General features: G+C 38.7%; 1 protein-coding gene across 1 annotated transcript in view; it reads right to left on the bottom strand.

Annotated features, from left to right (window-relative positions):
- The window catches only part of LOC105841534 (uncharacterized), a 120,581-nt gene extending 113,513 nt beyond the window's left edge, over nt 1–7,068 (bottom strand). The window contains exon 1 of the mRNA XM_038019243.2: nt 6,769–7,068. The gene's annotated coding sequence lies outside the window, so the exon portion shown is untranslated. The remainder of the gene's footprint in view (nt 1–6,768) is intronic.
- Nucleotides 7,069–12,688: the final 5,620 nt, after the last annotated feature.

Raw genomic sequence — 12,688 nt, 5'->3', positions numbered from 1 at the left:
CCAAACATTATAAACAATCATAGTCCGTAACATCTGGCACAATCCAGAGGGGGGCAATTGAAGACACCGACGGGAGGCACTGAGTGCCACCAAAATTGTAATAATTTGTAAACCATGTATGGTTACCAAATACAGTAAAAAAATAAAAATAAAAAATAAATTGTATTTTCTGCGGAAGAAAAGCGACGGATCAATGCGTCCAATTTTGGATCTTCGAGAGTTGAACAAGGTCGTAAAGATAAAACACCTAACTGTTTTCGGACACCTAGGTACCAAACTTTCTCCACCCAGGGGACTGGATGATAGAATTGAACATTTCTCAGGAATATTTTTCTAGTATCAGTCGCAAAATTTCGTCGATACTTCTTGAGGATCAGTACCAAGGTACCAGTATCAGTACCTCCAGGAAGGAATCGGTACCTTCTTATGAGTTAGTATGAAATGACATGCCTACCCTTCGGTCTGGCTTCAGAGCCACACCTTTTTGCTTCTATAACATGCGGGTCGCAGAGACCTTGCGTGCAAAGGGAACTCGAGTGCTAGTGTCTACTAGACGACTTCCTTTTTGGTCGACCAAGACAAATCCAAGTTGAAACTTCAGGCTGCAGAAGCTGTGAAGCTTTTGGATTAACCTTTTTTGCTTCCATAACATGCTGGGTCGCAGAGACCTTGCGTGCAAAAGGAACTCGAGTGCTAGTCTACCTAGACGACTTCCTTTTGGTCGACCAAAACAAATCCAAGTTGAAACTTCAGGCTGCAGAAGCTGTGAAGGTTTTGGATTATCTGGGCTGGCATGTCAATTTCCATTATATAGGGTGCTCGGTCGCTCGGTCGCTCGGTCGCGGAGATATTGCGTGCAAAGTCGAGTGCTAGCTTACCTACACGACTTAATCTTGTTTCACTAAGACAAATAAACGTTTTTGTTCCCATAGCATGCTCGGTCGCGGAGACCTTGCGTACATAGGGAAGTCAAATGTTAACGTACCTACGCGACTTTCTCTTGGTCCTTGAAGACAAATACACCTTTTTGCTTCCACAGCATGCTCGGTCGCGGAGGCATTGCGTGCAAAATCGAAGTGCTAGCTTACTTACACGACATGATCTTGTTTCACCAAGACAAATAAACGTTTTTGCTCCCATAGCATGCTCGGTCGCGAAGACCTTACGTACATAGGGAAGTCAAATGTTAACCTACCTACGCGACTTTTTCTTGGTCCAAGAAGACAAATACACCTTTTTTGCTTGCATAGCATGCTCGGTCGCGGAAACATTGCGTGCAAAGGGATGTTGAGTGTTATCCCACCTACGCAAATCCCACCAGGTCCATCAAAAGAAGTCCAAGTTGAGTCTTCAGGCCACATAAGCTGTAAAGCTCTTGGATTATTTGGGCTGCCAAGTCAGCCTTACAAAAAATCAATTAGTACACTGGTTCAAGAGATGACATGTCTGGGGATTCGATGGAAAATTGCGAGAAATGAAGTGGCCACTCAACAACATCCTAGCTCAAACTCTGACGGAATTACATCAATCTATGCTAACTTGCAAATTTTCTTGCGAAGTTTCAAGAAAAGGGGTAAAAAAAAAAAAAAAAAAAAAAACAGGCCATCCTGCATGTGTTAACAATTAAATGCAGTGCTGACGCGGAGCCACATGTTAGACATTGCCGATACACAAAACCAACCATTTCCTGGCAACGGAAGCTTCGGACATGTGTAGGGATTACAAATGCAGTGCTGACGCGGAGCCACATGTCAAACATTGCCGAGACCCAAAACCAACCATTTCCTGACAACGGAAGCTTCGGACATGGGTAGGGGTTACAATTAGACAAAATATTAACGTCCTGTCTATGGTCAGCTCAACAACAGAAACGGCTCACCCACAAAAGAGCTATTTGCAATGGTAGTGACAATCAAAATGAATTTGAAAGTATTTCACTAACGTTGACCTTTCGATTTTTAAACCTAAGCGATAAGTTCAAGATAACTGTCAGCTTATAATCTCTCGGGGAGATACATCATAGGCGACAGGCTATCACGAGGAAATCAACCTGTGAAATGGCACTTTTTACTACAAGTGACCACAAAAGTTTTTCGAAAGTGGGGTCATCCAGATATAAACCCATTCGCCGACCAAGATTGGATACCTTCAGCAGACCGTAGAAGATGCAACTAGCATGGAGAATTCCTCCTCTCAACCTTCTCCCCAAAGTACTGACTCACTTCAACAGTGTCTAGGGAACCTACCTGGTAGTGTTCCCAGACTGAGCGAAAGCATTTGGGTTTCCAAGCCCTCAGATCCCGAACGCTAGATAACTCGCACGAAATCCAAAACCTGCCTCCTCCACAGGTTAAACATTAACCCTGAAAGCTTAGAAAGGGGGGGGGGAGGTTGTACAAATAATAGACTGGTCTAAACAGGAGAAGATTTATTGAAAATTAGCTGGTGTCAATCCACTTTGTCAGCATACTTACCAGCAACTAGAAGATGGTGCATATGGTGCTACAGTTTTAAAATTGATCCTAAGTCTGCAGATGTTGCCAAATTCTTTCTTGTTTTCCAAAAAGAAAATTTTGCCTATAAAACAATCCTTCTGCATCATAAAGCAGCGCTGTCGACTTTGTGGGCGAAATACATGTAGGACAGCAAACATTCTCAAGCTCTCTAATAAAAATTGCTATTTTAAAAAAGCCATCGGAATGGCTAAACAAAATTCAACTACTTATTACAATTTTACTAAGTGTAGTCCCATTCACATGAGATCCGAGAATAGTTCTAAACTGGTTTTCTTCAAACCCAGCCACCACATCACGCCTCAATGTAGCTTGAAGGACACCAACAACCATGTTGCTGGCTACGGGACGCAGAGTTAATGACCTTACTTTGCTCAACATTTCTAAAGACAGTTTCTTTGATAACAGAGAAAAACATCATTCTGATACCAGTCTTTGGGTCTAAAATTGAAATCCATTTTCGTCAATCTGCATAAGTGCTTTCTAAACATGAAACTAAAGACATGCCCGGTAAGATTCGTAAGGACTTTTTTCTAACTATGTGTGTTGTCACAAAAGCGGCATCCCGTACTGTAATTGGAAACTGGTCTTCGTTCAACCTTACGAGGTAATGGCATCAACGCATCTCTAAGAAGTTGTAGATCAGCAGTAGCCTATGAGATGGATTGATAATGAACCAATGGACGAAATACTTTCTAGAGGCAATTGCAAATCATCCAAACGTTTACAATAATTATTGCCGAATAATAGAGCTTCGTAAAAATCCTCACGATTCTTTTTTTCAACACATTTACTTCTACATGATGTATATACATCATTTATACAATTTATACATTTTCTTGTATATACAAGATAAAATGTTTATTACAAACTTATAAATATTTTTTAATTATTGAATTAACATGGAAGTTAACTGGTTTTTCGATTTAATAATTATATAAATTATGAACATTATCATTGCGCTTCATAATTTTATTATGGCTTTACCTATTTCATCATAGCGTTGTGCTTAATAATTTCACCAGCAGATAACAAACACGTCTTCATAATACAATGCTGTATGTTTTCCAAAGGCACATCAATATTACGGTTTTACATAACAATAAAACCGATATTATGTGCCGAGAAGGAAAACATACAGCATTGCAGGAAGTTCTTCCTGGTGAAGACTATGAAGATCAAAGATGGCTGCGCTCCCTTTATACTTGCTGGCAGCACCTAGCGGCTAAAGATGGAACTAAATTGACTGTCTATGGTTGGACATAGACAAGGAATCTAAGCTAAGTACACACTGCTTCTTCGTAATACAATGCTGTATGTTTTCCTTCTCGGCACATAATATCGGTTTTATTGTTATGTAAAACCGTAATATTATGATTTATTTATTGAGCTTTGCAACGCCCGTACCTTTCCAATTTTTCACATATTTTCTATATTCTTCTAACTTATATTTCGTGAACCTTGCAACGAATCTCTTTAATAGGTTAGTGGCATTTCGTTTGGTACTTAATTGATTTACAAACACAACTGACAGTAAATCAATATGAGTACTGCCAACAGAACAGAGTGGTAAAAACAATTTTCAATATTATTCTGTTTACAAAACTCAGTATTGATATTCGAATTGATTGGCACGTCCATAGCTTATGATAATACGATAAGAGTTTGTCCGGGCTATATTCAAAGATCCATCCAAAGTTCTCGTCAATCAAACCCCCGGAGTCCCTTTGAAATCGTCGTGGTCTAAAGGATAAAAGTGACATCCGGTGCATTCGTATGTAGCGATGCACCGGTGTACGAATCCCGCAGGCGGGTACCAATTTTTCTAATGAAATACGTACTCAACAAATGTTCACGATTGACTTCCACGGTGAAGGAATAACATCGTGTAATATAAATCAAAACGGCAAAATTATAATTTGCGTAATTACTGATGGTAGAACCTCTTATGAGTCCGCACGGGTATGTACCACCACCCGGACTATTTCTGCCGTGAAGCAGTAATGCGTTTCGGTTTGAAGAGTGGGGCAGCCGTTGTAACTATACTGAGACCTTAGAACTCATATCTCAAGGGGGGTGGCGGCGTTTATGTTGTAGATGTCTATGTGCTCCAGTAACCACTTAACAACAGGTTAGGTGTGAGCTCTTCCAACCATCTAAGTTATAAAAAAATAATAATAAACTTAGTTTTTTCTTTTTTCGTGATAGGATATTTTGTGAACTCGGATTGGCTGCAGCAGAATCAAGTAAAACAACTCTGACTGCAGAAGCAAAGGCTCACAATAAACTGGACCCAAGTGGCAGCTACGACAAAATTATAAACAGTCACGCCGAACAACGACCGAGGACCGGCCTTGATACAATATTTAGATACGAACGCTTGGGTTGTTGTACAACTACCGGTAATCACCCGGCGACCTGGCTATCGAACAACAAAACCGGATATAGTTGTTGTCAGTTAAACTGAGATGTATCTGAAGTAACACGTTATTTCTGTTTGATTCACATGTATACCGAAGATAACAAGCACGCATTAATGTCGCCACACACATTCTACACCAAGTCAAAATCTTAAATGTATTGTATGATATTATACCATTCAAATGCTGATAGCACCGATGGACATGATACTGGTGGCAGTGACATCGGCATTCGGCTCAAAATATGTCGGATAAATCTAATAATGCTTTGTAGTCCTTCAAAAGTGCCCTGACCAAACTATCCCCATCCTCAAAACAGTTCGACTGTATTGCAGTACCAGGAATTTGCGAAGAGTCACAATGATGCAAAAAATTATATTCAAAGACATTCAAAACCTTATAAAATTCTGTTATACAGTAAAACTTTGCGGTGAAACCCACGTTTGCGATTTTTATTAACAATTTCGTTCAATTTATGTCAGTTGCGTAAACATTCATTTGTTAATATAAAATATTCGTGAATTTACTTCCAAAAAAGTAAATATTATAAGACGTTTGTCGTTTCGTATTTCCATAATTAAGTCACCGTTTATTTGATGTTATGTTCACGACATGTATGTATGGGGGCGGACAGGAAGCGTTTAAACAGGAAAATACGTTTCAAAAGTGATACGGAAAAAAATAGCTTATTACATTTCGAAGTGGGTTCATTTTTTAATATTCCGCAGGATCACATTTTTTTTTAATATTTCCCTGGTGGGTTTTTGTTGGGAAGTTGTACGGTATTTTCAGGAAAGCATATTAAAAAAGTCGAATTTGTGTAAAAAACGGATGTCGTTAGAGAAATGGAACTTTGATGTTGTCGAAATTAGTACGTACACTTTTTTAAGTTTTCACGAGAAGCTTAAACATCAAAAGTTTTTTTTTTAACAGTTCAAGTATTTTCGGGTAAAATTACCCTTTTAATTTTGGATAGATTTGCTTTTACTTTATTATTACAACGAATTACCGGCAAAGTGGAAGGAAATAGATCTCGGGGGCAACGTACGTATTGAACTAACCAGGTCCGCACCAACCTCGATCCCACCGTCTACGATGCTCCCCAAGTAGCTGAAGATAAGATGAGATGGTGCAACATAGTGAGGACGAAGGTCATGGATGAAAGTAGTCACGACCCTCGCATATGAGGAGTACGACTAACCAAGATATAATCCCGGGCTATTTTTTCCCTACCTATCCCTGGTAGCATAGGACTATACCAGCTACACCCGGGGGATAGGTGAGCTGACGGGCTCAACCTGAGAGATTTTTCTAACACTATCCCTAGCAAGGGCAGTGCTTCGCAGAATCTACCATCGGAATCGAGACCCCCTGAGAAGATCCGGCGAGAAACCCAGTGGTCTCCCGGGCTATATAAAACTGTACCTACTAACAATTTTGTTTTTATTGTTTTAAATGTCAAAGCAGGATTTACTTCTGAGTTAAAGGCCAAAGTGTGCGGCAGTTGAATTTGAAATGTTTTATCGAATTTAATCACTAATCGGAAAAAGGCAGTAATTCGTATAGTCTACTTCGGGAGTTCGACCATTATTGTGAAACAAATGTCTTATTCTCCAACACATTGTCTATTGAAGAACGTTTCTGACAACTGATATCTCTTGATCTTCAGTTTTTAACAATACTGTTTTGAACTTTTTAGTTCAACACTAAGTGTGCCCTAAATCGCTTGAAAAAAAGCACCTTATGTAAATTCTATATTTCGATTTTAAACGGTAAAATGTTAAGGAATCAAGTGCAATTTAAAAAATACAGATTGATTAAAATTAAATACTCACACATAACACCACAACTCCGATTACAAATTGGTGATTACCAATCAATAAAGTCACTAATAGTACAATAAAAATGAATCACGTAATAAAACTTCGAAACACGGAATAAATTATTTATATTATAAAGTATTTAATATTTTTTATGAAACAAAAATCTCGAAAATAATTTACGTTTTTATTCGTTTGGATCCGAGATCGCGCTGACGTCCGTAGTGGAGGGCTCGCGTAGCGGCACTGACGCGTAGCACGTAGCAAGTGCTACGGCTAAAGGTATTTTCCCACTCGAAATTATTAGGATAAAATTTTAATATTGTTCAATGAAAATTAATTTCATAGAGTCACAGCTCACACTGTTAATTAGTGTCCATTACATTCAAATCGATATTTATCGTTAGTATTTACGGATATCGCAATAAAATTAATGGCAACGTTATTTCCGGAACTTCAATTAAATTTACTAAAATACTATTAAGAAACTGCAAGAGAAGTATAATTAAATATTGACAAGAAAATATGTTTTGTTGTTTTATAACTGACTTGTTGTTACTTGTAATTTATATTGACATTTCTTTTTTTTTTGATATGACATGACATAATTTATTAGAGATTCATATTAATATTTCAACAATTATTACTGTTTTACTTTTTAAATTTGAATCTCAAAGTATGTTTTCATTAGGTATTCTCTTTTTTTTTATTATTATTGTATTCCATCTTCGAGCCGATGAATTGCCAATGTTGTGTACGCCATTATTGTCACATGCATCGGGCCATAAATTAAATAGTTTAAGTTATTTTCAATGTTAAATGTTTGTGATGTGGCAGTACTTTTTTAAATAAATAAATAAAAGAAAATATAGCACATTGACAGTACTCTACATAGCTAACTAGTTAATAAACCTAACACTGGTATTATAATAAATTAATCAGACACAAAAATTCGCCAAAACGAATTGATACGTGCCGTCAACGATTGATTGAGATTCAGTAACAATATTGTCTTTCAATTAACGACGTGCGATACCTTTGTCTGTCGCTGTTAGACCTACCTACACAAGAAATTGAACCTAAGTGCGTAAGATATAAAGTACGAATGTTAATGCCAACTTAATTTGATAGTATCGCAGTCTTTTATTGATCATTCAAATTTAAAAGCGAACAAGTAGGTATCAGTCAACATGGAATATTGATGAGATCTCACAAGAAACTACAGACCAAAACATTCATTCAAATAAAATTATACACGAACAGCTTATGAAGGTTTATTCGATAAATTCGATAAAGTATCTTCTTCTTCTTCTTCTTATCAGCCCACAGACGTCCACTGCTGGACATAGGCCGCCCCCAAGCCGCGCCACAAAGACCGGTCCTGCGCTGCCTGCATCCAGCGGATCCCCGCGAACCTCAATAGATCGTCGGCCCATATTGTGGGAGGCCTACCCACGCTACGTCTTTCGGCTCTCTCTAGGTAAGTCCAACTTCAAAAAAGAGGTCAACCGTCGAATCCATATACCACAATGTCTCAAGACGAAAGTTTTTGACCAGTATGTGTTGCCAGTGATGACATATGGCACTGATACGATAAAGTATACCTGAATTAAATTATTTCGGACTTTTTAATTAAAGTAAAAGAATATATGTAGTCATATACTTCCCATTCAAAATTATATCTAATTGAGTGGGTAGAATTATTCCTTTCCACGTAGTTAAATAAGAGGTTTGTCGAGTTCAAGCCTTTCATTATTCAAATTCAGAAAAAACATCTGCTTCGTTACGGCCTACTATAGGCATATGAAAATGATTTACAATTGTAAATACTATTTTAAAATCGGTAATCATGTTATGGATAGCGATAAGCAATGATTATACACAATAAGGTTCCAGTCTGGGTAATGTTTATATTATAATGAAGTAAACTACGATTATTAATTGCTTATATTACGTTAACTTTTGTTGCAGTATCACAGGTAGTATAAATCTTAGTTTACTGGTGGTTACTGGTGGTCGTAGGACCTCTTGTGAGTCCTCACGGGTAGGTACCCCCACCCCGCCTATTTCTGCCGTGAAGCAGTAATGCGTTTCGGTTTGAAGGGTGGGGCAGCCGTTGTAATTATACTGAGACCTTAGAGCTCATATCTCAAGGTGGGTGGCGCATTTACGTTGTAGACGGCACTGGGCTCCGGTAATCATTTAACATCAGGTGGGTCGTGAGCTCGTCTACCAACCTAAGCAATAAAAAAAAATTTGAAAAAAAAAAATCTTATGAATGTGAAAGTGTGTTTGTTTATCCTTCTTTCACGCCGAAAGGAAGCAACGAATTAGCATGTTTTTAAAAGCTACTATTTATCCCAAAGACTTCTCATTCCCGCGGAAAACTATACTGACACTTCACCTTGACCACGCAGTCGAAGCCGTGGCTACCAGCTAGTTTAATTATAACCTATCCTTCGCTATAATAATACTCGGTGCTTTTTTCTCCTAGAAAAACTCAAGCTAACTTCTTTCAGTCTGTTGTGTGGCCGTTAATAGCTATACGTAAGTTTTTTTAGTGCTTATATGGGTGGACGAGCTCACAGCCCACCTGGTGTTAAGTGGTTACTGGAGCCCATAGACATCTACAACATAAATGCGCCACCCACCTTGAGATATAAGTTCTAAGGTCTCAAGTATAGTCACAACGGCTGCCCCACCCTTCAAACCGAAACGCATTACTGCTTCACGGCAGAAATAGGCAGGGTGGTGATACCTACCCGTGCGGACTCACAAGAGGTCCTACCACCAGTAAAAAAGTCTGAGTCGAACGCACGGCTACTTCGTGGCAGAGATAGATTGTAAAATTGTACCTACCCGAGCATTCACTTCTTTAAGCTATTTTCGTTTCCTCCTTCGCGAACACGATTGGTTTCAATTTACGATTTGAGTCCCGACTAGTCACATTAACTTCCAATTAGGTACCTAATTTTCTTCAATTAAAACATGAAGCCAACGAAAGTGTCTATAGTTTGGAATCAGTGGATTTTTCAGTCGTAATGACATCGTATAATTTTAAATACATTTCACTGCAATGTCAGAGCTAGACTAGATCCATTTAAATGTCTAGACTCTGGGATATATGAGCTTAATTTAATAGAGGAGATACTTATTTCTCAGAAGTTATTTTATTTATTTAAATAGGTAGCGAGAAAGCATTAATGTCGTTTGATAATGACAGTCTTGGATGTTGAATAGTAAGGTGTTTCTTCGTTAATATTTGACTGGTAGTACTGTTTATTATAATCGTCCTGGCTCGATCAGTCAAATGTTCCAGTTCGAAATATAGACTAGCCACGATTGGATAATAAATGAGATACGCTTAAAATAGAAAAAAATCTTTGTGTCAGCCGCAGGTAGCGAGGCAGGTAAGTTAAGTATATATACATTTCGGAGAAACCGCATTATTATGACCATGTTCAGACATCATGGGGGCGAATAGCTAGGGTGATCGAGCTAAGAGAAATATTGAGTACACAAAACGCGATTGTTGTCTTAGAACAATTTATAAAATCTTCTCTTGACGTTAGCTAACAAAACCGAATGACAGTTCTTAGGATGGAAAAATTGGTACCCGCCTGCTGGCTTCGAACACCGTTGCATCGCTAGATACGAATGAACCGGACGTCTTATCCTTTAGGCCACGACGACTACTCTCGGGAATCGTGCTGCGCTTTGTTTTGCTACCAAACTAATGACCGTCTCCGACATACATATCTCCGCCGACATATAAAGGTATTTATTTATACATACCTAGATAATGTAATGTACTATGTAATGTAATCGAGCAGCTGAACAACGCAGCCGGCACATATTTCACAAGCCCAGTTCCAGTCTGTCGTTATCGGAGATTTACGTTCTTTGTTGAGAAAATAAAATTGCATATTAAATAGGCAGTTGTAGATCGTTTTGTTATTGAACAAAATAACAGTATGTCCTTGAATTTTATTTATTTCTTTTAGTTGAGTTCAACGAGTTTACGACTAATTAATGTTATGCCGATACGTTTATAATTCTGCTTAGACTAGAACTTAAAAGTAGTGACATGTCTTTCTCCAAACAAGGCTTGCGGAGAATAGTCACTGATAGATAGCGACTTGGCTGGGCCGCTGGTATTGCTGACATCCATGAGTGACGGTAACCACTAACCATCAGGTGAGCCATATGGTCGTCTGCTTACAGAGGCAATAAAAAATTAAGAAAATATTTGAAGCGCTCCGTTGATGTTTTACACTCCTGAATAAGGATCATAATGTTTAACTAATTTTTGACTTGAAATAAATAATTGTTTTTAGTGACAGGGCGTATCGAAAGTCCGCTCGGGTAGGTATCACACCATTTTACTTATTTCCGCGAAACAGTCATGCACTTCCATTTTTAGGATAGGGCATTGCAATGTAATTAGGACTTCGACTTAGACCTCAACGGGACGAGTGGCCTTCGTGTGTCTATTGGAGGCTCTCAGTACACGGAGAATCCTCAATTTAAATATTCGATGCGAACGAGTTTCGGCAGCCGCAGATGGGCCATTTTTCTATCCCTCTACGCCAATTTAATGCTATACCAGACGTCTGAAGGTGATTCCGAGAGGGGACGGTCTGCGAAAATGGGTATCTAACTAATTAATTTGGTTAATCGAGCAATAGACGTCCATTAAATGGCAATTAGATAGCAGGTGCGGCGTTCCAATCGTCTTCTTTAAATTATGAAGATTTTAAGCCTTTATTTTTCATTGACCTGTCTTAACAGATTGTTTTTTTTTTCTTTTTTTTTTTGCTTAAGTGATTAGACCCCATAGACATTAACAACTTAAATGGCACTACAAACCTTGAGACGTGATTTCAGAGGTCTGAGTTTTTACAGTACAACGGCTGCCCCGCCCTTAAAAACGAAACGCATTACTGCTTCACGGCCGCTATAGGCAGAGGGCATTTTTTACTGGTGGTAGGACCTCTTGTGGGTCCGCACGGGTAGGTACCACTACCACGCCTATTTCTGCCGTGAAGCAGTAATGCGTTTCGGTTTGAAGGGTGGGGTAGCCGTTGTTTCTATACTGAGAACTTATATCTCAAGGAGGGTGACGCATTTACGTTGTAGATGTCTATGGGCTCCAGTAACCACTTAACACCAGGTGGGCTGCGAGATCATCCACCCATCTAAGCAATAAAAAAAATCTTTCGGCACAAATTGATGGTCCGAAGGGTTATACCATAACAATCTCGATTCGACCACATATCTCGAGGTGGATGGTATTAGTCACTATTTAACAAAGGAATTCCAAACATAAAATAGAATCCAGTAAAACAAAATTATATCTAACTTTAATATCTTCTTGATATTCAAACGACTTAATCTAATGAAATACGCCTCTAACTGTCCCTCTAACACATAAATATTAATTGTATTATTAACGTTTAGCACGGAGACCTCATAAAACGACATCAAGATCTGTGTCATGAAATCTGAGTGACGTTAATTCGTGATCAGTGCCTAGAGCGCCCAGATAGAGGTCGCTTGACAAGACAACCTGTCACATCAGCTGTCTGTGTAATGACAATTTTGTTTCTGAATTTCTGGAAATTCTAGTATGATTTTTTTTTAACCGTAGATAGGCAGACTCGCTCCCATATTGGCGTTAAGCTTATCTTGGGAAGTCAAGAAATCGATTGCATTGAAATCGAAGGAAATGGTAGTTTGGGATTGTATGTGAATGAATACCAGTGGGATTGTAATACCGTATAGTGTGGGTTCAGATGCGTAGGGGTTTGCTGAAACGATCTAAAATCGAGGGTCGACTGTAGGATACACAGGAAATCTTGGAATCCTGGAGAAACGTTAACGCTTCCCGGGAACTGTTAGTATCTCCTGAACCTTCTGAGCACCAATTGAGCGG

The sequence above is a fragment of the Bombyx mori genome, chromosome 23, assembly GCF_030269925.1.
Source record: "Bombyx mori chromosome 23, ASM3026992v2".
In the NCBI taxonomy this organism is placed as follows: Eukaryota; Metazoa; Arthropoda; class Insecta; order Lepidoptera; family Bombycidae; genus Bombyx; species Bombyx mori.
Note: the sequence above shows the minus strand (reverse complement) of the source record. Positions and strands in the feature narration are given on the sequence as shown.